The sequence below is a fragment of the Phocoena phocoena genome, chromosome 4 (genome assembly GCF_963924675.1).
Source record: "Phocoena phocoena chromosome 4, mPhoPho1.1, whole genome shotgun sequence".
NCBI classification, from domain to species: domain Eukaryota; kingdom Metazoa; phylum Chordata; class Mammalia; order Artiodactyla; family Phocoenidae; genus Phocoena; species Phocoena phocoena.
In genome coordinates, this window is record NC_089222.1 from 125083419 (window position 1) to 125108220 (window position 24802).

General features: G+C 32.8%; 1 pseudogene; it reads left to right on the plus strand.

Moving 5' to 3' along the window:
• The first annotated feature begins 11549 nt into the window (after positions 1–11549).
• Positions 11550–11780, plus strand: LOC136122897 (small nuclear ribonucleoprotein G pseudogene; annotated as a pseudogene).
• Positions 11781–24802: the final 13022 nt, after the last annotated feature.

Below are 24802 nucleotides of genomic sequence, written 5' to 3' on the forward strand. Positions count from 1 at the left end.
TATGTGCTAGAATAAAATCTCTAAAGAGTTTAAGATGTTATAAGAGATATTAGTGTTTTTGACTTTAAAGAACATTTTCTATGGCAAATAATAAAAATAATAATACAAAGAACAATACTAACCTCCTAAACTATCTTGGAGATATTGGAGGTATAGCTGCTTTAATTCAATGTCATATGTCAAGAATTATTTTGCCATATATGTTGTATGAAAATCATAAGATTGAGTAAAAATCTTTATGAGAAAGGGATTGAGGGAAAAAATTGAGCTGATTTGCTTTCATGTCAGCAGGGCAAAATTGAAGACACTCTGGCCCTTAAATAAGACATTGTCATGATTCTAATAAATAAATATTTGTCAAGTTTCAGCACTGCCTGAAGTTACATATTTATTAGATAACTCTTAATTAGGCAGTTTTTTAATTTGTACCTTTATGTACTATTCTTACAAATACATTTCACTTACACAATTTATATGCTGGTATTCTTGTTATGTTAGGGCCTGTTATGTGTTTATTTCCACAGAGCTTCTAAAATCACTTACAAAATTTAACTCAGAATAAAATAGAAGGAATTATACATTAAAACATCCTCCCACCCAAACAACAAATTGGTCATAAGAAGCAAATAAATTGTCATTCTCAGTTACCTTAAATGAGCTTTCTGCCATTTTATAATCTTCCTAATAGAAAATCATGTACGCTTTCAAAAATTGTGGCAAATTATAGATGTAAGTGGGCCCTGGACATTGTTTTCCCTCTTATGAGATGACAAAAATTTCATTAACAATGATACTGGCTATTTTAAGTAACTATTGCCTTTCCAATTCGGTTTACACTGAAATTCATGTTACTAGAATCCTCTTTTTCTCCATTACCATAGCAACAGACTACTGAACATGTAATATGATATACACATTTAATTTGTTCTTGGTCTACAGGTAGTTAACAAAGCAAGATGTACCTACTGAGATTAGCCCACTTTGTCGTTCAATTCATCTCACCAAATAAAATGACAGATTATGGTATTGCTGGGTAAGTAATAATAATTTCATTCCTTTACCTATTCTCATACCGTGTTTAATGAATTCTAATGTGTATTTTCATTTAGAAGTATTTAAGGAACAAGAAGTTCACTATGAGGTGACTTTACTTGGAAACTTCATTTACTTGTTTGAATCATTTTACATTAAATAATTTTCTGTATTTTATTTGCACTCAGATTATGTCATATACATTTATTTCATCAAGTCAACTGATCATAAGTATGTTAAGCACATAATAATTCTTCCAATCATAGAAGGACCGTCAAAGAGAAAGGATATGAAGCAAGGAGCCTTGGTTTCAATACTGACCCCAACACTTATTAGCTGGATGATTTTCGCAAGTCGCATAACCGCTCTGAGCTGCATCAAGTGTATCACATGTAAAAGAGGGACAATAACACGACTCACATTAGTGGATTGTTGTGATAATTAAATAAGATTTTTAAAGAGGTTTAAAAAAAACTGCCTAATACAGAGATATCTGTATGTGTATTTATTACCAAAATCAGTAGCTATGAAAAATATTCTCCTAGAGTGCCTAGATTGGAATTTGGCTGTACTTTTTTAGATTTTGCAGGACACAAACATCTCTATCACATTTTTGTTTGTTTTTATACTCCGTTACAATGTTTAAAACATTCATAACTCACAGGCATAAAAATGCAGGCCAGATCTGGCCCATGGGCTATAGTTTGCCAACCCATGGTCTGGATGATAGGAATCCTTGTGAACTACAATATAAAGTAACAGATAGAAGGAAAATTCACGTAGACCTAGAGGATAAAGTGCCCTGTTTTTTCATGTGTTTTTGATTCTTTTTACTGATGAGGACTGAACAGAAAACATTTGCCAGACCAGTTGCTGCATATTGAGTTCCAGATGTTGTGTTAGTTAGTGCTAGTAAAAACCCCATAACTGGAAGTAAACTAAGATCAAAGCTTAACTAAATGGTTATATTTGATGTAGTCCATATCGTTCAGCTTCATCTGCATAGTTTTGATTGAGGATATGATGGCGACCACCATCCTTCCATCCTCTCAGTCACCGAGGGTGGACCCAGTATATGAAATGGATTATAATTTATTTTCCTGATGATACTTCCTCACATCAGGGAACAAATATGAGGGTTCTGTTTTTTACTTAATACATCTATCCTAATTAAGCATTTGAGAACAGAAAACGAACAACATTGGGAACTCAAATATTGGACCAACTGTAAGAGAGTCCTGGGCTAGGACTCCATTCATATCTTCAGCCATAAGACCACACTCTAACTGGGGGTCCATAATAGAATTCATTTTCCTTAGTATCAAGACCCTATACCAATAACCATCAAATGCCCTAGGTATTCAGTTTTCCCCCATATACAGTTGCTAAGGTGAATGGTTGCCGATTTCTTTGGGAAAGAACTGGGGGAATACTTATATAGTGGTGGTTTGTGGTATTTCTGGGTCTTTTTAAAGGATATTCTGTCTTGCTTTCAATATATGGGCTATGGATCTTAAAATCTGATCAGACCTAGAAACAGGTAAGGACTTGTAATTTTCCATTGTCACAACTGACCTGTTTCTCACTAACTCCTTTTACTTTCCTGTTTGTAAAGTCATTGCCTAGCTTCCTACCCATTTTTCACGGTTAAGACATTATAATTTATTAACCAATGCCATAGATTTGTGTATTGAGTTTCATCATATTAAGGTCACATGGTTCCTACGGTTGTTTTGCTGTCCATGCTGATGTTTGTGCCCACCTCACCTCTAATGGTTAAGGGTCAACACTGCATTTCTGCTTTTCAGAAATCACTCATAACATCACTCAACCTTAATGAGCCTAGTTCTATGGAGATATCTCCCATCATAATCCCTGAGGTAGAGAGGAAATTCACCATGTAGCTGCCCAGTGATGGAGGTTCCATTTCTTACTGTCTTAATGAAGTGTCTGTTGTCTGGGATTTTCTGGTAAACATAACATGTCCAATTCTCTGATCTTTCAAATCTTTCTGCAAAGGAGTTCTGTTATCTCTATCTCATAACATTAGGGCATCACTGAGTGCAACTTTCAAGGAACTATTCAAGAAGTGCATCCAAAAACTGGCTCTATATCAATGTATCATTGATAGACTATTAAATCCTGAATTATAGGAGTTTCCACGACCCCATGTCAGTTAACTTTCCCTTATATAGCCTTATAATCTACTTCCTCTGAGTCAGCATACTTAATATACCTTCTCACATATTTTTCATTGCTCTTATCAGGACATATTATCCTTGGTCTAACAACTCATTTAGGGAGTAAATTATATTCTCCTGGAGCAGGAGAACAGACTTCTCATCAGTTTATACTGAGACCTGACCACAGTTATTGGTCTAGATACAATGAAGACAAGCTGGGGAAGACCTTGAGTAGGACAACCATCATCTAGGGGTATCTACTTCAGTGACGTCTGCACTGTATCCAGGTAGATTTAGTAGATGCTGCAAAATAGTTTTTCAAAGTGATTGTATCAATTTAAACCCCAACCAACAAGCTATGAAGGTATAAAAATTCCGTTTATTCCACAACATCACTATCACTTTAATATTGCAAGCGTATTGTCAAACATTTCACCCATTATGTTTTGGGACTTGTTGGTTGTATCATGTGTTTGTTTAATTTGAATTTTTCTGATGACTAATGATGTTCTACAAAGTTTAAATACTAATTGGTCACTAAAGTACCTTCTTGTTAAGTAACCATTCAAGATTTGTGTCCATTTATGTGTCATTTTCTAATTGATTGGTAGGCATTCTTCACACAGGATGAGTCTGTTGCCTGATATGATACGTACAAGGTCACACTTTTTATCTATCTTCTGCAATATATCTTCTCCAATCATATTCTCTCAGTGGTGTCTTTTAGTGCATGTAAGTTATTAATTTTAATACAGTTAATTAATTATGATGTTCCTTTTATGATTAATAATATTTACTTCTTTTTTAAGAGATGTTTGCCTACTCTGAGGTCAAGAAGTTCTATATTTTTTACTAAAAGCTTTACTGCTTTACTTTAAACATTTAGATCTGCAATTTATCTGGAATTATGAGCTTGTGTGTCTATGTGTCTGTGTGTGCACACAAATGTGTGCATGCTTGTGTACAGTTGAAAAGGACAGCCTTTTTTCCATGGTACTGCTTTCACCATTTTCACAAATCATGTAACCATATATGTTTACATTTTTTTGAACTCTTCATTGTGTTGAACCCTCCAGTTAGTTTATCCTTGTGCCAATATTACGTGCTTTCCAGGAGGAACAGGGCCACACCCTCAGCTTTGGAAAGAATAAGAAAATAAAAGATTGCAGATATACTGAATGGTTGACTACATGCTATTTGTATCAAGAGAAAGATTGTACCCACATTATTCTGTTAATTCTCTGTTCTTTGGAAAGAGAGTATGTTTGATGTTGGAGTAGTTAATACGTGAGAACACCACAGATAAAGCAAAACCAAACAAACAAAATTAGAGAGGAATCTGGAACAACAAGGAACTCTGAGACAAGAAAGTACCAATCTTTCAAGGGCATCTGAAAAGGAATTTTTTTTTTTTTTATGTCTAAACTTCTGGCACCTAAACTGCAGTACCTATACCAATTGAAGTTTGATACTCCCTCTATGAAAAGTACCTCAGTTATATACAACACAATATAAGACTGTATCACTGTGGATTAGGCATTTTTCTATCAAACATGCATATGATATCTTTGTGTGTGTAGAGAAAGAGAATGAGAAAGGGGAAGAGAGAAAAACAGAAAGAGAGAGAGGGAGAATGTATTCCAATTTTTAAGGAAACATTTAGCTTTTCATTAAATAAATATTTCACCTTCAAAAGGCAAGTTACTCATTAGCTGTTTTGACTAAACAATATACAGAACCTACCATAGGTTCAAAACTTTTATGAAGATCCTACAAACATAAAAGTCTCTTAAGGTATGGTCCTTATTTTAAGAGACTAAAATAGTTTGGGGAATAAGACTAAGGCATATTTTAATATTAGGAAGCAAATCATTTTGGCGTAAAATAGAATGCTAAGCATAATCTTGCATAGTGTAAGTACAGCAGGACTTGGGTGAGAGAGAGGTCACAGAAGGTTAGAATAAATTAATTTTTCTGATAATTTGACATGTGTATTTGAATGTAAGTAATTTATCAGTTAATGGTTTGCCTGCCCTCTCTTTTTTTGTTTTCTTAAGAACTACATTTTGGAAAATGTACTGTATTTAATACAGACTTACTTTAATTTCCTTTTCTTTATAATGTGAGTGGGAGGGACAATAAAAAATTATCTTAAATATTTGAAAATTTTAAATGGCCTAAAAATTTGGAAATCTCTCACTTTACTGTTATGTTCCTCCAAAACCACTCAAAGGCTTGTCTTTTATCTTTTATTTCAGGATTTTAATTCCTGGATGAAGGAAGTAGGAAAATGAATACAACTAAAGTTCAATTATATCTTTGTATGTGTAATGGTAACTATGATTAGAAAAATTATTACCTCTTAGATCAGAGTTGGAAAGAAACTAAAGCATCTCTCTCCTTAATTCAAGTGTAGACTAACGACTAACTGGACCCCAAAGCATACTTATCAGATGTTGTATGGCTATATAAGGACAAATAAAATTCCTGGCTGATTTATGATACAGAACAACCATTTTCATATAATTTGTAACTAAGAAGTTGCTAACTCACTCTTAATTGATCTATTTACACAGTTAATGTAAAAGATTTGTGTTATTAGTATTTATTTTAAAATTATACTGATTGTTATATATATTTAATATATAATATATTTATATATATAATATATAATATATAATATATATATAATATATATAATATATTATATATATAATATATATATATTAAATAATATAACAATATAATATATAACAATATATATAAATTTAAGAGTATATTATACTCTTAAAATGTTATCCTTCTTTCTTCAAATATTAAATACTTTGCTATTTAAAACAATACAAAGGAAAGAAGTCTAGATTTTTGTCCTGTAGCCCTACATATCTTTTTCGTACACACTGACAATCCTGGTAGGCCAACAATCAAAATCTCCTACAGAAGAAGTGTGTTTTATTCATTACAACCACCCATCACATGTATCACTATGTTTCCTCTTTTTGCCGATGACTTGAATCAAAATATATATCATTTCAGAGAAGCAATAACCTATCTTTAAATATAATGTCTGCCCATGCAATTCTTTCTCCTCTCACGTTAATAAACTGAGTAAGAACAACATCTTGTTAAATACCATTGGCTGTAACCTCAAAGCCACGTCCTGTTACCCTTTGGTATGTAATAAAATTTTTAAGATGAAATCTACTGTTTAAGTGATCATACCTCCAAAAACAGTCTTACATGAATACATATTCACCTGGAGTTCTCAAAATTACAGAGGAGGTGAAAAACAAATGGTCATTTAACCTCATTATGTCTTTTCTCTCTTTATACCGTGAAGGATATTCATGAAATTTACAAATAATTTTAAGCTGGTTTTACCTCATTTAAACTACTTTCAGTCAGTGTTGCTTAGTGTTTCTTTAGAAACATCACATTCTAATAGTTTTCATTGATCTGAATACACTTTAATGTTTTGAAATATAGAGTAAACATATTAGGAAACATTGGTCTGAGGCTCCATTTATTTCATTAATTCTAAAATCAGTGTTTCTTTAAGGAATTAAAGATACACGGAAAGTACTGAGAATGTACCGCAATGCTGAAACAAATTAAGAACTAAGCCAAATAATTTAGAAAAACACAGACACACAGACAAGCGTAGCTGCCTTTTCCTAAGATGGATACTGAGTCAGTTCCACTGGCTTTCAGTCTCTAGTCATAGATGACTATTGAGCAAAATTTTAAAATAGGAGCATTTTTACCTATTATCATTTGTATGGAAGTTAGAATATGCCTAGTTTTTTTTTTTTTCATATACGATCCATAAAGGTAATTCATTGTGCTTTAGGTAACTAAAACTTCAGGTAATTAAACTATATGTTTTTTCTTTAGCAATGGCATTTATATACACCTTAATTAAGCATTTAGAAACAAAGATAAAGCAAAATTTCAGTTAAAAATGAATGTATTCTACAGTATAAAATACTAATTATCATATCTAAACTATGATTACTTTTCCAGTTGGAAATGTGTAGTGATTCTAGTGCTCTTGGTCTTCAGGGGTAAGGAGAGAAGGTGGCTGTTTCAGAAATGACACTGGTGCAATTGAAGCATATTCTTTCCAATATGAGAACAATGATGACTTTAAAATTATGTCTCAACCTCAATAACTCATGTCAATAAGCACAAATGTGAAAATAAGTACCATAAACTCATATATCACACTATTTCTTCTTACTACTCCCATAACAGAGATACCTTCAGTTTGAACCCTGTTTCATATGCTTTGGAGGAGGCTAGTTTTTCTCGGTCCACGTTTTGAACAAATGACTCCTTTATAGGAATTGTTAGTAAATCATAATCGTCACAAGTTCCCCACTGAACCTACTGAAAAAGACAATTCCATTTCCTCTGATAGTGCTAGATAAAAATACGATATGCATAACATCCAGTGCTAGCCTTGTCCAGATATATCAAGACAGCACTGGACAGTAGGTGATTCCAAGGCAAAGAGAAGCAGATTTAACATGAGAGACCAATGATGGCAAAGAGGCTTAGTTACAATCCTGTATCTACCTACACTTGAAAGTAAGAAGGCCCATGGGTTAGTTTTTCTCTCATTTGCAAACTTATTTAAGATTTATTTATCTAATTTGCATTTTAGTTTGAGTTAGGATTACATGGCTTGTAACCCAAAGAGAGCCATTTACTACAGATAGTGCTATATGACAAAGGATAGTGCAAGTAACAAACCTTAAAGTACAGAATAAGCTGCATTAAAGTGGGATCAAGGACATGGATTGCACACTGCCACCCTTCCTTCCCAGAGCAGATATTTAGATTCTTGTTACATGCAATCAAAACAATTTTATAAATTGTGCAACTGCCATACCTTGGCATTCAGACTCACTCAACTAAGACTAAAGGATATGGTAGAAAACTGTCCAGGTATTTGTGTGTTACAGCTACTTTTTGTGGCTTTCCACACAATGAAAAGGATAATGTATAGTTGTACAAAGCAGCATTTGGTCAACCAAACAAATACAACAAAGAATGATAAGTGCCATGATAGATGCACACACCTGGTGGGAAATGTTCTCACCATGGCATGGCTGTCACTTGTACCAGCCACTTTACTCTTCAACATGGTAGGACAGACACTAATGTAATTATTATATCAGAGCCTAGGAAATAAAGACTCAAAGAGTCTCTAACTTTTTAAGTAAAAAAAAAAAAAAAAAAAAAAGAAATCATTAATTATTTCTTTACCTCACAGGGAGAATACAGTTAAATAACTATATAACAATAACCATGAATACTTAAGTTGAATTTCCTCAGTAAAAAGTAAAATGGTATTGGACTAAGTTCAACCAGAATGAAGGAAATGCCTTTTTTTGGACATATGTATAACTTAACACTTTTGTGAGAATTTTTCAGTGATGTCTTCTCATTGACTGCTGACAGAATGTAACAGTGTTAATGGACATAAGAGCTTATGTGAGGAAGTGATGGATGGTCTTATTTCTTTCTGTTTCATTGTTCAATATATCTCTTTGAGTAAATGCTGAAGACTATAATAAATTCTCATCACATTTCCAGAACCTCTCCTTTATACTGAAGGTTGTTTGCATATAAGCTTGCCAACACTTTCCAATAATACTCTATTGTTAATGCCAATTAAAGTAAAATTTGCCAAACAGCTTGTCTAGAAGTCAGATTAATGTTAACTATGTCCAGAAATAGACGCTTACTTTGATGCTTAGTTTTTAAAAAGTTAAGAATTACTTTATTAAAAGGAATGCATTCATTGCTTTCATGCTTTGTTTTCTCTAAGAGCTTTCAACATAGCAAAAAAAGTACTTTGTTTACTTTTAATGTTAAACATTCTTTCAGTATCAACTGTGAAAAATGATAAAAGATATCTCATTCTGTTAAAAAACAGAAACAAAACTGTGTACCACTTTATCACTGCTTCAATATAGATAGATGATAGATAGCTGATAGATAGAAATAGATATAGATATAAATAAAAAAGGATAGATACAGAGATAGATATAAAGGATTGAACAAATTACAAACTTTCCAAATTGTTACTCCAGAAATGCTTTTCCTGTTATAATTTTGTCTGTCAGCAAACCTCGAATCATAAGTCCTTATTACAATAGTAAGTTCTGAGATCACAGTAGGTTTTGAAACTTAACACTGCAAAACCATATAGTTTTGTGATATTGGACAAGTTGTAGAACTTCTGTAAACCTCACTTTCTTCATCTAAATAATAGAAATGTAATGGTTTAATGTGAGGAATAATTGAGATAAATTATTCAAAGCTATTGGAAGAATACTGATTACACAATTTATGTTTGTAGGTTATGTTATTACCATTGTGATTATTTTTGTTATTATTGAATATCTATTAGCCTTTCAACCAAAAATCTATATATCCCAAAGATGTGGCTAGTGATTCTCAGTTACTGTAAAACTATTTGTTTACAAATTGATAGATTATTAAAGTCCTATATTGTTAATGGGTTGCACATTCATGTTGCTCTGTGAAATTAAGGTTTAATGTCCATTTGAAGCTTCAATAGTTTAGGATGCACCTTTATATATAGGCAGTGTAGGACACTATTGAAGACCAGAGATTTGGAGTTTTATAGAATGTAATGGGAGTTCTGACCCTGCTACTGCCTGCTCTTGAGACCTTTGACATGCATTTATCTTTTCTAAATCAAAACTTCCTCAGTATAGTGCAAATGTGTCTTTATGGCATACAACTCCTCACAGAACCTATTAATTTCTAAATACATTTATAATTTTTAAACAAACCTAAAAATTCCTACTAATGAAACAACTTGAAAAATTGGAAATTATAAATGCTTAAAAATAAAGTACACTAATCCCTCACTAGAGATAACCCTAGCTAAAATTATAATTACTTTCTTTTCAGTCCTTCTGTGGATCCTGTGGTCCAGACTCAGAGGCACAGGGCAATTAGGAAAGTTAATGTTTGTATCACACTCTTTTAGAAATGTTATAAATCTTTCATGATAATTAGAACTAGTTGTGACAACAATTATTTTTAAGGAAGAGCAAATACAAAAATGCATGTTTGATTTTAATTATACAATTCCTATGTTTGTCTTTCATTTGCCATTAAATATCATATCTAATCTTCTGAGGACTTAAAATGTGTTTATATGAAGAAATTTCATGTTAGAATATCATGATAATAAGAAAAATTCTCCAGGTCTAACAAAACATATATTAGGGTCTAGTACAGGCACAAAATAAAAGTTCGATTCTATAAAAACTTAGAAAATGTTGAGAATTATTACCACTTTTTTTCATAAGAGCCCAATTTCAACATAAATGCACTTTCATATTTATTTCATTGATTTTTATGTAATGGATCAGAAGATTTAGGTAAGATTATTATGCTATAGTGTTACATGTTTCAGTTTGTTTCCATGTCATGAGTAATAAGCTGTGATAAGCACCTGGGTTTTTTCCATACTTATTGTCGCAGAAGTTATTTTTACTCAAATGCTTAATAAATATGTTCTTTAAATTATGTCCTTGTCTTCCTCTTGCTCTCCCTCCCCAGCAGTCTCCAGGATGACTTTAGGGTCCAAGTGAGTATGGAATGCTGAAAAAAATCTACTATTGTTACACACCCATTATCTGAAAGATGTAGCAGGTTAAGGTGAGTATAAATTCACTTATTCTCCATCTTTGGAATATTTTAATTTAAAAGGTTCTGAGTTTTCTATATTTTGGGATTTTTACTTAAATTATTCTGTCTTATTTAATTTTAATAACTCAAGCCAGTAAAATAATTGTTGGTACTTATTTATAACAATTTTGTTGCAAATGGGACCACACTATTCATATTGGTAGATAGACTAGATAAACAAATAGGTAGATAATCATAGATATATACATATTTTAAAGAATTTCTGCAAATCCCTCACAGGTTAATTTCCCAAAACACTTTGTTTTAAATACTCCAATTTTTAGTGGAAAAATTATAAAAATATAACTTTTGTATATATATATATATATATGCTGAAATAAATTGTACAAATAGATATAGATTTATATATCTGGTTTTGGTCAATATTTATGGGTGAAAAACTCATATATTTAACATACACTTTTATTAAAATGATGTATAAGAAAAATATCTATTTAGTATATATATATAATATTTTATATATATATATATATATATATATATATATATATATATATATATATATATAACCTCTTGAGCGTGAGGGACAACTCGAATTCCTTTTGACGGCATCTTTGAGCTCGTCGAGTAGACATCATGAGCAAAGCTCACCCTCCCGATTTGAATAAATTTATGGATAAGAAGTTATCATTAATATTAAATGGTGGCAGACATGTCCAAGGAATGTTGAGGGAATTTGTTCCCTTGTTGAATCTTGTGATAGATGAATGTGTGGAGATGGCAACTAGTGGGAAACAGAACAATAGTGGAATTGTGGTAATACAAGGAAATAGTATCAGCATGTTAGAAACCTTGGAAGGAGTATGAACAATGGCTATCTTCACCAGAGAAATCAACTGCCTCCATGTGACCCCTCTCCACATTTTACTATGATGAAAATTGGGTCGTGTACATTTTCTTACTGAACTTTTTTGTTACATAAACTTCTGTAATAGTCAAAAAAATAAGAAGAATTTCTGTAGATACCTTGAAAATCAAGGACACATACAGTTCAAAGAACCTTGATTAAAAATAGAGGAAATAGTTTGCCAACTGAAAGAGGTATCACGGAAGTTCAAAAAGTTCAACTTTGAGGAAGTTTACCAAATGAGTTGCAAGGTGTTACATAGAGACATGTATTGTTTTGCCAAGGTTGGATTGTGTTGTATTCAGAGTGGAAATACAGTTTCTTAACATAAACAGGTACAGCACAGGTGTTTAGGAAAAAAAAAAATACTCTTAATGACATAATAAATGGTAATTATATTTTAGCCATTAGGGGTTATTTATTTATTTATTTTTCTTGTTGCAAGGGCTCCAGAAGTTGGAATCTAGATTAATTCAAGTAATTTTCTGTGCTCTGGAAAACTGTTCATGGAGCTGGCATTTAGCTTTTTCTCACCAATTAAATATTATATGTCTCAAATACAGTTGATTGTGTATATTTGAATTTCAGTTAATTGGTCAATTCTTGCCAGAGGTTTTGCATCTTTTAGTTATTCAGAAGAATAAATTTTCCACAAAGCAGTGCCATAATATATTATATAACTCTTTTACAACTTAACACATTATTTTATATAATTTTTAAAATCTTTAAAACAACTTGAATTCATGGGAATTCTTGTAAATGTTGTTTAAAACTTACTATGTTAAGTGAATATACTTATGTCGACTCTGAGCAAGTAGATATTATTTTTATTATGGTCTACAGGGTCCACATCTCTCTTTACAAAATTTCTTAGAATATTCCCCTAGTTATTTATGAAAGGTACAGAAGTTTGTTTTTTAATGATTAAAAAACTTACTGAAAAGATGAAATATATTCATGTACATATTATATACAATAATATAACTTCTTATTCCTCAACAATATATACGATAAACCCAAATACCTACCATTGGATTTACTACAGTGGTATGCTGGTGCTGGTTATTATTAGTCCTCAAGAGTTTATTATTCAATTTCAGCAAAATTTTATAAGCAGGTTACTAGTTGGAAATAAATCATGGTGGGACTATAACACATACACACAGAAATATGCAAATCCTACAAATCAAGATTCTGTTTTTCCCAGACTCCCAGTTTTTAAACATTTACCACCTCACCAATGGGTTGTCTTCTCAACTTCTAGTACTTTCTACTTCAGAAACTGTTCAAGAAGAGTCTCTCTCTTTAGTCCTGTTTTTTTTTTTTATTATCCTTTCAAATGTCCTATTCAAATATTCCTCTTTGTGAGTCCCATTTTTATGATTTTATTAAAATTTTCATAGTTTGAACCATGTTATCATTTGCAGACTATTCTCAATTCCTGCTCATACATTTTCTCAAAGTTCCTTAGAAGTGCACTTTTTAGTCATTTATTTGTAAAATTATGAGTAATTTCAAACTAGTCTAAAAAAAAATTTCAACACAACCGACATTGATTTATCTTAAAAATTGGTCCTCCATAAATTCCTGCCCTCTTTGTGCGTGTACCACACCACCCACGGAGAGATGGAGTCGAATCCTCTGTTACTGAAACAATGCTGCTTTGATCAATAAAATATAGCAACAGTGACCTGGGGCCTACCCTTTTAGAGGATTGATGTTTACAGTGTCCTATTCATATTGCCCTGGGCTGCCATGTCTGAGGTCTGTGCTGTGGACAGAGGACCCAGGTGGGGGAGCATAGAAGTGCAAGCAATTTTTTTTTAAAAAAGAAGTGATCTAGTTTTATTGAGCTTCCATATTATCTGTCCTGCACCCACCACCACTCGTTTATCCTAATAGTCTGCTAGAGGATGTGGCCCTGGGACAGGGTTGAATGAGTAAATGATGGTTGGGACTGAAAAAATATTGCTGCTAAGAAAGCTGTATTTTAAGCTAAACTGATGTCAGTTTCTAAAATCCACATATAATTAAATACATCAGATAAATATTCTGTTCCTGTGGCAGAGATTATCTTCTGTTCTTCGGTAGGTATTGCAAAACATCATTTCTCTCCTCACTGACCCTAAATAGCACCTCTTCTCATCGACTCTCCTCCTCCCCACCTTTACCTTTAGCCTAATTCATGAAGATAATATCACTCAGGTGCAACTTTTCTTGTTAATGATCATCCCCTTGCCTACGAAAATGTTGATTGCATATATTCTCTTTTAAATAAGTCTAGCTCCCAGAATGATTGTTCAAGAAACTACTTCCTTTCTCCATTGTACTTTCCATATTTACCCTCCTCTGAATCAAGTATTTCTGTCCTTAACAAATGAGCAAACTTGTCACGAGTCTAACTTACTCTCAGAATTTACATCTATTTAAAAAAATTCTTTATAGGCAATTATCTTTATTTTATTTTTTAGTACCTATTATAGATGGTTATGTTATCTCTACTTGATTCAAATAACTCAAGATATTGACAATTGCATGCAACCTCTTTAACTAAAGAGGTTGTGTTGTCTAAAAATTTCTTTATCAAAATGATAAAGGAACATGATATAAAATACAATAAAGAAAACTGAGAATTAAAAATAACAGAAAATGCCATCTTCTGCATGTAATACCTTTACCCATTGATTGATCTGTTGAGCCCACTTTTCAACACTTCTAGTTGTTTTTTTTTTTTAGTACTTACCTCTATTTTCTCTATAGCATGCTTCATGTTTTTTGCTTTCTTACTTATATCTACTGATTTTCTATGAAAGATGATGATTGCTTATATATTTACCCCCACTTACTCTCAGGGTTTCTTTCCAAAATTCTTTTAATATATTTCAAACATCTGTGGTAAATTATATTTCAATTGGAGACCTCTTATGACTATGTAAACATTATTCAATGATAAGTAGTATATTTTAGTAACATATATGTTTTCCTGCAGCCTTTTCTTCCCCAAGTATTAATTAGCAATCTTCTTATTTTTAAAATTTGCAGGGCTTTTTTGTTCTAATCTAATTGTTTTGTAAAACCTCCAACATAACATCCAACAACTTAGTAAAACACTTCTCAAACTGATTTTGCAACAATCAAATCTACCAGATAATCTATTATATATATATATATATATATATGTTTTTGTCCCTTTGAAACATCTTTTCTGGAACCCTCCATCCTCTCATTCCAAACTGGACTTGTGACTTTGTAGGAAAATTGCATAGCTGTTGTCCTTTGAATTCTTCCTGTCATCATCCTATGAATTTCCCTCTACCATATCCTAAATTAAGTTCACTTTTTCCAGGATCCTGTGTATTTTTAATTGTTGTTGAATATTGTTCATTTATTCCCTAAGGAAGGATTTCTCAGTCACTTCTGCATGCACAGGGATGGGGGTACAAGCAGGCGGGCAGATACCACATCGGGAATGATACCAAGCTACACATGCCCAATTCCTTGTCACAAATTAACTAATCAGATTGAGAACTTCATCTTTCAAAGAGAGGAATAAATGAAGGTTGGAAAGAAAATAAGATCTTTATGTTAAGAGAGGGCCTTTCCCGTGGAAGGAATCACCAGAAATTGTGAATATTCATTTCCCCTAATATTCTTTATTTCTTGCCTTGGGTACATCATGTATTCAGTATTCATCTGACTGGGGATGTTATTACCAAAAATATGCTGTATTTTATACTTTTGGTAAATGAAAAAGTTAATAATTTTGTCAGTCATCACATACCTCTGCTATCTATATAGCCAAACAAACATGTCAATAACACCTTTCTTCATTAAACATTTGGGAAATATCCTATACATATAGCTTTCCTTCATAGTTCAGTCATCTTCTTCCTTCCTCCCTCCTCTCCCCTTCTCCCTCGCCCTCCTCCATCTTTTTTCTTCCTCCTTCTTCTTCTCCTTTTTCCTCTTCCTCTTCTCTCTCTATTTTTCACTTTATAATTTCCAACTCTAGTTATATAACCCATTACTAGACATTTGTTTAAAATCTCTGCATGGATGATTGCTATTTCAGCTCCAGCATTTATTCTGAATCTATAAATTCCTATTTCAAACTGCCTGCCAAAAATTAGTGTGAATATCCTGCTAGACTATAATCCAACCTGTTAAAAGTTAAACCTATCTCTAAATAAGCTTGTCCTTTCATTTTTTTAATATCCTTAATTTTCCAACGAGACATCAACTTGGTTCATCATGTCACCATTTTCCAGGGCGTTCAAGACAAAAAAAAACTTGATATCATTGCTTAGCCATTTCTCCTCTTCAACCTTCTTATTTTCTCAGCTACAAGGTTATATTATTGTATCTCTGATAAGTCACATTAATTCCAAGCTACTTACTGCCTCTATTACAAATGTTGCAAATTCTACATATGTCCTCAGCATTCCTCATTTGGGTAATTGCAATAATGTCCTATTTTCCCAATATTCCTGAAAAATGGCCTTGCTTTTTAATTCTTAATACTGCTGGAAAAAATAAATTAGCCCATTTGCATATTTGAACTCTCTATTGCCTATGGAGTATAGCTTATATTTCCAATACAAGTCATTCCACTGTTGGGCTAAATTGCTACTACCTATACATGAAATATATTCATCAATAGCTTACAAATATATGTTCTTTTTATTTTTAATATTTGTGCACTCTAAGTCATGTGGAAGTACTTGTTTATATAAGAAAAATGTTGATTTTCACTTATGTTATGGACTGAATGCTTATGTCTCCTCAAATGCATATATTGAAACATAATCCCCAGTAGTATTTTGAGGTGGGTATTTGGGAATGATGAAGTCATGAGAGTGCAGCACACGTGAATGAGATTAGTGCCCTTATAAGAGAGACCCCCAGAGAGCTCTTGCATCTTTTCTGCCATGTGAGGACTCAATGAACAAGGAAACAGGCTCTCACCAGAAACTGAATCTGTGTGCCTTGTTCTTAAACTTCCCAGCTTCAATAACTGTGAGAAATACATTTCCTTTGTTTATAATTCACCCAACCTATGATTTCTGTTATAACAACCTGAACAGACTAAGACAACATATCACACTTTCTTATATTTAGGCAAATCCTCAAGTTTTCTAAATCACATTGTAAAGTTTAAATCAGAATTTCTAAAATCAGTTTATAGTTCAATGTTTTAATGGATTTTACTCAATTAAAAACATCACATCTGATCTTTTTCAACTTAAAAAAATACTCTTTTCATGTTTAAAATGGACACGGGGCACCTTCATTCTGAGTTTGTGTGAGCTCAAATAAATTTTACTGTAGATCTAGGCTACAAACTTACAGGAATGCTGCAACAAGATTGCTATAACTCGTGAGGAACTTTGGGAGTTTTAATCCTGGTTCTGTTATAAACCTGCTGTATGACCTTGGCAAGATAATCTATATCTGTGTATTTTTATGGAAAAGATCATTGTTGTACCTAAGCACTTTGATAAACATGTCACCACTGTATAGTGTAATATACAAGGAAAATCAGAGAGTCACAGAATGTATGACCTGAAAGAGAACATGAGGGAGTGCCCTGTTTATAGTTTGAATCTCAAACAGTACTGTCTATAAACAATTAGTCACATCACAGCAGATTCAATGTCAACTGTAGTTGGAGTGCCAGGCAAGTGACATTTATTTTAAAATTAAAATTTTTAAAATTTGATAAAAATTATTTCCTACATATTTTTATCATTGATTATAAAATCAAGTAACAATGGTCAATTATATATATGATATAGTTTGCCCATTTTTCCTTATATTTCGAAACACTATCTTACATTCATCCAGTACATTGTTTGTTACATGTTTGAAGATGGGTTGTTAAATTCATAGCTCTTTACTTTTTTCTTTAAAAGCCTGATTTCATATCTTATTTGTCTTTGTATTTTTTCTACAATATCTGAGGCCTTGCCTCCACTTACACTAGAATCTCAACCACAAACACATTGACTTATAAGTTCAGGAAAACTTATATTTTGCTCTCAGACATGGAGGTGTTGAAGAAATGAAACCTTAGGGCAATCTTATTTAACTTAGATTTGTAGAACCTTATTCAGCACACACTATTCTTAAAAGGGTGGCTTTAATTAACTAATGTGTTCTTTTATTAACTTCCACATGCATACGTTATTTATAATTCTACATTATATATCCTTATGTTAAATATTTTAAACATCCACTTAATTATAAGAAATATTATGGTATAACAGAATTTGCTAATTTTGAGAAGAGTGCTAAGCCAACATGGGGAAAAAATCTGTTCTAGGCAATAAATTCACTAGATATTTTAGGCATGTGAAATCAAAGATTGAACAATTTAGATTGAAAAAAGAATGACAGTATCTATAATAATTGTCGCTTAAAAGCTGCCTTCACTTGTTTGTAAACTGTATATACATTTTGAGTAGGAGAATTTAGAGAAATATACTAAATCACCAAGCCTTAGCTACGAAGAAGGTGCATTAATGAAATTCTTGGTACAGTATTATTTTGGGTATTTCATATTACTACTTACTGATGCATTCATACACCTTTTTTAAAATCAACTTTATTGAGGTATAACACATATGTAATAAGATGCAGCTATTTTACATAATCAGTTCATTAAGTTTTGAAACATATACTTACTTGCATGAATATTACTAAAGTTTCAGATTATTTTCATTGATTTGAAAATTCTCTCTTGCTGCATTTACAGGCAATGTTTCACCCACCCCTTGCTCTAGGCAACCACTGATCTGTTTTCTGACAGTCTAGATTAGTTTTGTCTCTGTTAGCATTTGTTTAGCTTGTTGAATCTGTGAGTTTGTGATTTTCACCTAATAAGGAATTTTAGTTGACAACTGTGCCAGTAATCATTTGTTTCATCATCACTTTCATTTTACAGTTGAGGATATTAAGCCGCCAAATGAGTAGGTGGCTTGGCTTCGATTGTATGACTGGTTAGAATCAAAGTCAATCTCAAAAACTAATTCTTCTAACTCCTTGACCAAGGATTTCTCATCTTTATTACTCTGTACACACCACAAATAATGAAAAACACAATACGATGAATATTTTAAAGTAGTGATTTCTCATTATATTGTGCTGAATATTTATAAAAGAGAGAAAGTTATCTCTTCACATTAAAAAAAAATTTCTTCATATACTGAATTTACAATTCAATGGGGTTGAACTTTTAGATATTAATCATAAATATTTTAATTCTACCAACTTGGACTGTATTTGGAGCTAGTCATGGTTAACATGAAACTTTTCTTCAGTGTTGCTATGAGAACAGCCACTAATCTACTTTCATAAAAAAGAAGTGACATATTTTAAACTAGACAGAGGATAACCACCTTTTGTTTATGCTTTAAAATGTTAAAAATTTTAACATTTGGCTTAATTGCCAAATGTTACTCTTTTTAAGTAACTAAGTTACTAAGCTCTCTTAGTTACCAGAATAACAACCAAAGACAAGACAATTTTGTGTAAACTGAACTTAATTTTAAAAATGTATTTATCTCTTAACATCAGAATACATCCTGACAATAAAGTATTTTAAAATATATTAAAGCTAAAAATAATAAATAGTAAAGGAAATTCTGAATGTGACAGTATGCAATATATATATGAACTCATACTTACACTACTGTGTATCAAGTAAATAACAGTAAAATAGTAGACAAAAAGTTTTTGAGTTTGTATGTTGCAACACTGTATTAAGAAGCATGATGCAATTTTCTCTTCACTGATTTTTAATACTTTTATTTACATGGCTAAATATTCCCCACCTACTGTTCCCCCATCTGAGCAATAGAATTGAGTTTACAGTAAAAAAAAAATATTAACTTTATTTTAAGAGTATTTACTGAGACCCTAATCTGTCCCATGACATATGCTAGGCTTGAGCATGTACACAAGGGATATGTCTTGTGGAGGAAACATACAGAATACTGGCAGAAATCAAATAATCAAATTACATTTCTTGATGGGAGGAGTAGAAAGCTGAGACCTAAAAGTTGAGTGAATTAGGCAGGTGAAGAATGGAGACAAGTATTGAATACGTTCCAGGTAGTAGCTTTCCCCAAACCTACATCTTCAGAAGTCAAGGCCACCACTCTCTTCTCAGAAAAAGGTGCATCCACGTGGAAATAACAATCACAAATAAATATACTTATCTGGGACTCACAGATGAGATTCATGGGAAAAAGACAGGAATTTGGGAATTAACTTCTAATTTGTATGGAGAACCACAGAAATGATGGGACTGCTTGAAACATGAGATTTTAGCATTTGAACAAAGAATACCCAGTCTTGATTCCTAAGGAATTTTACCAGTTAGAGGACAGATAGAGTAGGAGAGGCCAGTAAAGTCTTCTGAGAAGGGGTGGCAGAGTTGAGGGAAGAAGTAGCAGTGTGAAAGGGGGAAAAAAGAATAAAAATGTATTTTTAAAGGGTTATGAAATAATGTCATTCGCAGCAACATGGATCGAACTAGAGATTATCGTATTAAGTGAAGTCAGAGAAAGACAAATATCATTATCACTTATATGTTCAATCTAAGAAAGTGATACACATGAACTTAACAGAACAGAACTAGAGCCACAGACATAGAAAACAATCTAACAGTCACCAATGGGGAAAGCAGGGGTGGGGTGAGGGATAAATTAGGAATTCAGAATTAACAGATACACACTAGTAGATATAAATAGATAAACAGCAAGGACCTACTGTATAGCACAGGGAAATATATTCAATATCTTATAATAAACCATAATGGAAAAGATTCTGAAAAAGAATACGTATGTATAAAAAAAAAAAAACTGAATCACTCTGCTGTACACCTGCAACTAACAAAGAATTGTAAACTAACTACAATTGTTTTTAAAAAAAGTAGGATTGATCAACTCTGTAGAATTCTGTGGGAGGTAAAGTGAGATAAGAAGAGAAAAACACATATGAGACTCAGGAACTTGGAATGCCAGAAAAAGTTAATAAGGACAGCTTTTTCAGGTGCTATGTATATATCAAAACATGATTGGAATTGACTGAGAGGTAGAAGCAAGGTGGTGAAGTAGAGAAGTCACAGGACACCACTCTCTGAGGAAGTTTACATGTTCTAGGGAATAAACTTACTGACAGGACCTGGAAATAGGGTCAGGACAGCTTTAGTTTGCTTTATAAGGAGAGACAGTATCACTTATCCACAAGCTGATAGAATGATCCCATAGAAAGGAGGGTTCGATGTGCAAGAGCAGGAGGGAAAAATTAATGAAAGCCATTCCTAAAACGGGAGAAAGAGCACAAGGGGAGCTATTGATCTTCTGTTAAGAGGAGGAAAAAAGTAGTGAAGAATAGCAAATTTGTAGATTTGGGGGTGTGGTAAGTAGTGATTATTGTTTGATGAATGATATTTACTCTATGAAATGAGAGACAAGGTCATTAACTGAGGATAAAGTAAAATTGACAATTTCTGTAGACTGCAAAAGTAATTTTTTTTTCTTCAACTAATCTAAAACCTGGGACTTTACATTTCAAACACTAATTGCAGCCCATTATTATTTTGGCCTTGAATATGGTATATGAAGAGGAAGGAACCGAAGAGTATGTTGGGGATAACTTTAGTGGTGTACTGTCTGTCATGAAGACAAATCATGCTGGAACTGTTGAATCCAGTCTAGTACCTTCTTTCTGATTCTATCATTTTTCCACTTCCTTTGTAATTCTTCTTCAAAAAAGTGTGTTTGGGTGCACACATGCACACACACACAGTATAGGACCATGGCATATAATGAAGAGAGTTTCCATAATACTAGTGATTTATGCAAAGTTGGACAGTCAGCTATTCCCCACCAACAGGGACAATAATAAAGATAACGTTATGTTAAATAATTTATACCCATGTAATCATTATTCTTTTTTTTTTTTTTTTTTTTTAACGGTATGCGGACCTCTCACTGTTGTGGCCTCTCGCGTTGCGGAGCACAGGCTCGGGACGCGCAGGCTCAGCGGCCATGGCTCACGGGCCCAGCCGCTCCGCGGCATGTGGGATCTTCCCGGACCGGGGCACGAACCCGCGTCCCCTGCATCGGCAGGTGGACTCTCAACCACTGCGCCACCAGGGAAGCCCATAATCATTATTCTTAAAGTGATCTTTGGGTGCTACAATTTTTCACGTGCACATTTTTGTGCCTTTTCAATAGATACAGTCACTTTTTTAAAAACAGGACAGCATGTTGTACTTTGTAATATCCCATTGGCACCCAGTCTTACTTTGTCAGCTGTTCACTATTGGCCTTTTTCATGAATATTTTTGGCCTAAAAATAATGAACAGGTGGTGCAGAGGTAAGAAGCCATGTGGGTGTTAATGTGGCATCACTTTCTGCAGAACAAGAGGAAGTGTTTCCAGAATCTCAGGCTGCCAGTCTACTCAGTTGGCACCTGTAGTCTAAACTGGAACACCATTCTGCGAGCAGGCATGTTGCCATCGTAACAGATGGTTGTGAGTATTGATGGCCAAATGATCATGTATGTACATCAGTTGTGGATGTTGAAAGCAAGCTGCTCATTTGAGAAGGTCAAACAGCAGTCTGTCCGGAGCTCCCACGAATAACATTAGAGTGATAGCTGTCTATTTCTCATATTCTATTATTTATCTTCTTATTTACACTCTCATACAATTACTTAGATTGTGTTCAGCCTGAGAAATCTCATATCGCAATCAATAGAACTCAGTGGCATAGCAGATGCACTGAATGTGGAATAAGTAAAATAATTAATTTTGATAGACAAAAAAAAGTGGGGAGGCTTAAATGTCACATAAAATGAAGGGAAGTTGACAGTTAATTACATGAAATATATTCTTTTTAAATAAGATTTTTTTGTCTAGTAAATTTATTTTCAAACAGCCCTCAAGGTTCCACTAAATTAACTAGGCTTATTATTTATTAATTTTGTAAAATCAGCACATTATAGACCCTGTGAAAGGTTCATAGAGCATTGTTTCTAGTAGGTTTTGTTCCCTAAATAAGCTCAATTCAAATACTACCAATGTACAATGGCATAATTAGTCATCCAATTTCAAATGAATAATCGAAGATATCACAAGACATACTAAAATATATATGTCCTCCAATAACTTACATTCAAGTTTGTTCAACCAACAATATTTTTATGAAAAAATAAATAAATTCAAACCAGTATGTGTGGCCGATTCTAAGAAGCCTCCTCCTCCAATTATTCCCAAATCCTGGTACCCAGGACCTTGTGGAATTCCCTCTCTTGAGTACTGGCAGGACCTGTGACCAATGGAAAATTACAAAGGTGATGTCATCATATTACTACCATTATTCTATTACATAATCTGTAATTTCTATCTTGCTAGTGGACTCACTTCATTGCCTTTATGTTTTATATGATTTGAGGAAGCAAATGGCCATAGTGGAGAGGCCCATGTGGTAAGGAATTGAAGGTCACCTCTGCCTAAAAAGCCAGCTAGGAGATGAGGGGGACCTCTGACTGATAAACTAGCCAAAAATATTAGTCTCCAGAAGATTGCAAGGAGCTGAGTCCTACCAACAACGATGTGAAACTGGAACCTGATCTTGCTGCAGTCAAGCCTTAGATGCACTCCCAACTCTGATTGATACCTGGATTGCAGATTTCTCAGAGATCTTGAAGCATAGTACCAAACAAATTAATGACTGGATTTCTGACTCTAAGAAACTGAAATTAAAAATCTGTGTTGATTTAAACCACTTAGTTTGTGTTAATTCATTAAGAAGAAATTCATAACTAGTATAATATGTTTATTCATAGATTAATGAAAAATTCAGGTAATAAAGGAATCTGTAGGACTACAATGGCAAGAAGAGTTTCATAGAGGAGATTTTCTTTAAAATGATAGAATAAGTGTTGTCTGCATTCCTAGAAGACAGAGGAAGTATGATCCATAAAGAGAATATCATGAATGTTAGGAAGAATGTTAAATGGTATGGAGATAAAAAAGAAAATTTCTGCCCAGATGACTCCACACTTTTGTCAACCTTCTTTACCTTTGAATATCATCAATTTTGGAGTTATTGGTGTGTAGTAGATTCTCAGTAAGTTTTCTAAATAATTACAAAATTATGGAAAATTGGAGAAATAGTGCATGTATGATAAAAATAATAATACTGACATGCTAGATGAGAGATTATTTGGTGAATAATTGATTAAATGACTGAATATTTTGTGATAAGAATTATCACAAGAATAACTGACATTTACTTTGTATTTCCTATGGATGAGCAATAAGCAAGTTTTCTATATGCATTATTATATTTAAGACTGGTTACAAGCCTGTGAGTTAGCCACTATTTTTTGGCAATATATATACCCGCATGGTAAGGCTTCTTTGGCAATATATATACCAGCATGGTAAGGCGTAGAGATGTTAAACTGATTGTGCAGAATCTCTCACTCTTGAAAGAAGATGAGCTGGAGTTTAATTACAGGGTTTCTGATCTCAAAAAATAATGTTCTCTACCAATACAAATAGCTAGGCAAATGATGAAAGAATGGAAAATTAGGAAAGAATAGAAAAGCTGGATAATATAGTTTTGAATTAACAATGGAGTAAAAATAAAAAGAATGAAAAAGCACACACACATTATAATCTTAGCTCTATTGCTACAGAATAATGTGATTAGAAAACACTTTCATCTCTAAAATAATAATTATTTACTAAATAACCTAAACCTTAACATTGTAAAATTCCATAATTCTAGAAAAGCATGAGAGGCTCATTTTGAGATCTGAGAGTTAGAAATTTAAGCATAGTGTAACTATTATATATATATATATAATGTGTATATATATATATATATATATATATATACACACAATTTCTACCTTTTCTAAGATTTTGAATTAAAGTTTAATGAAGGTAACAATATTTTA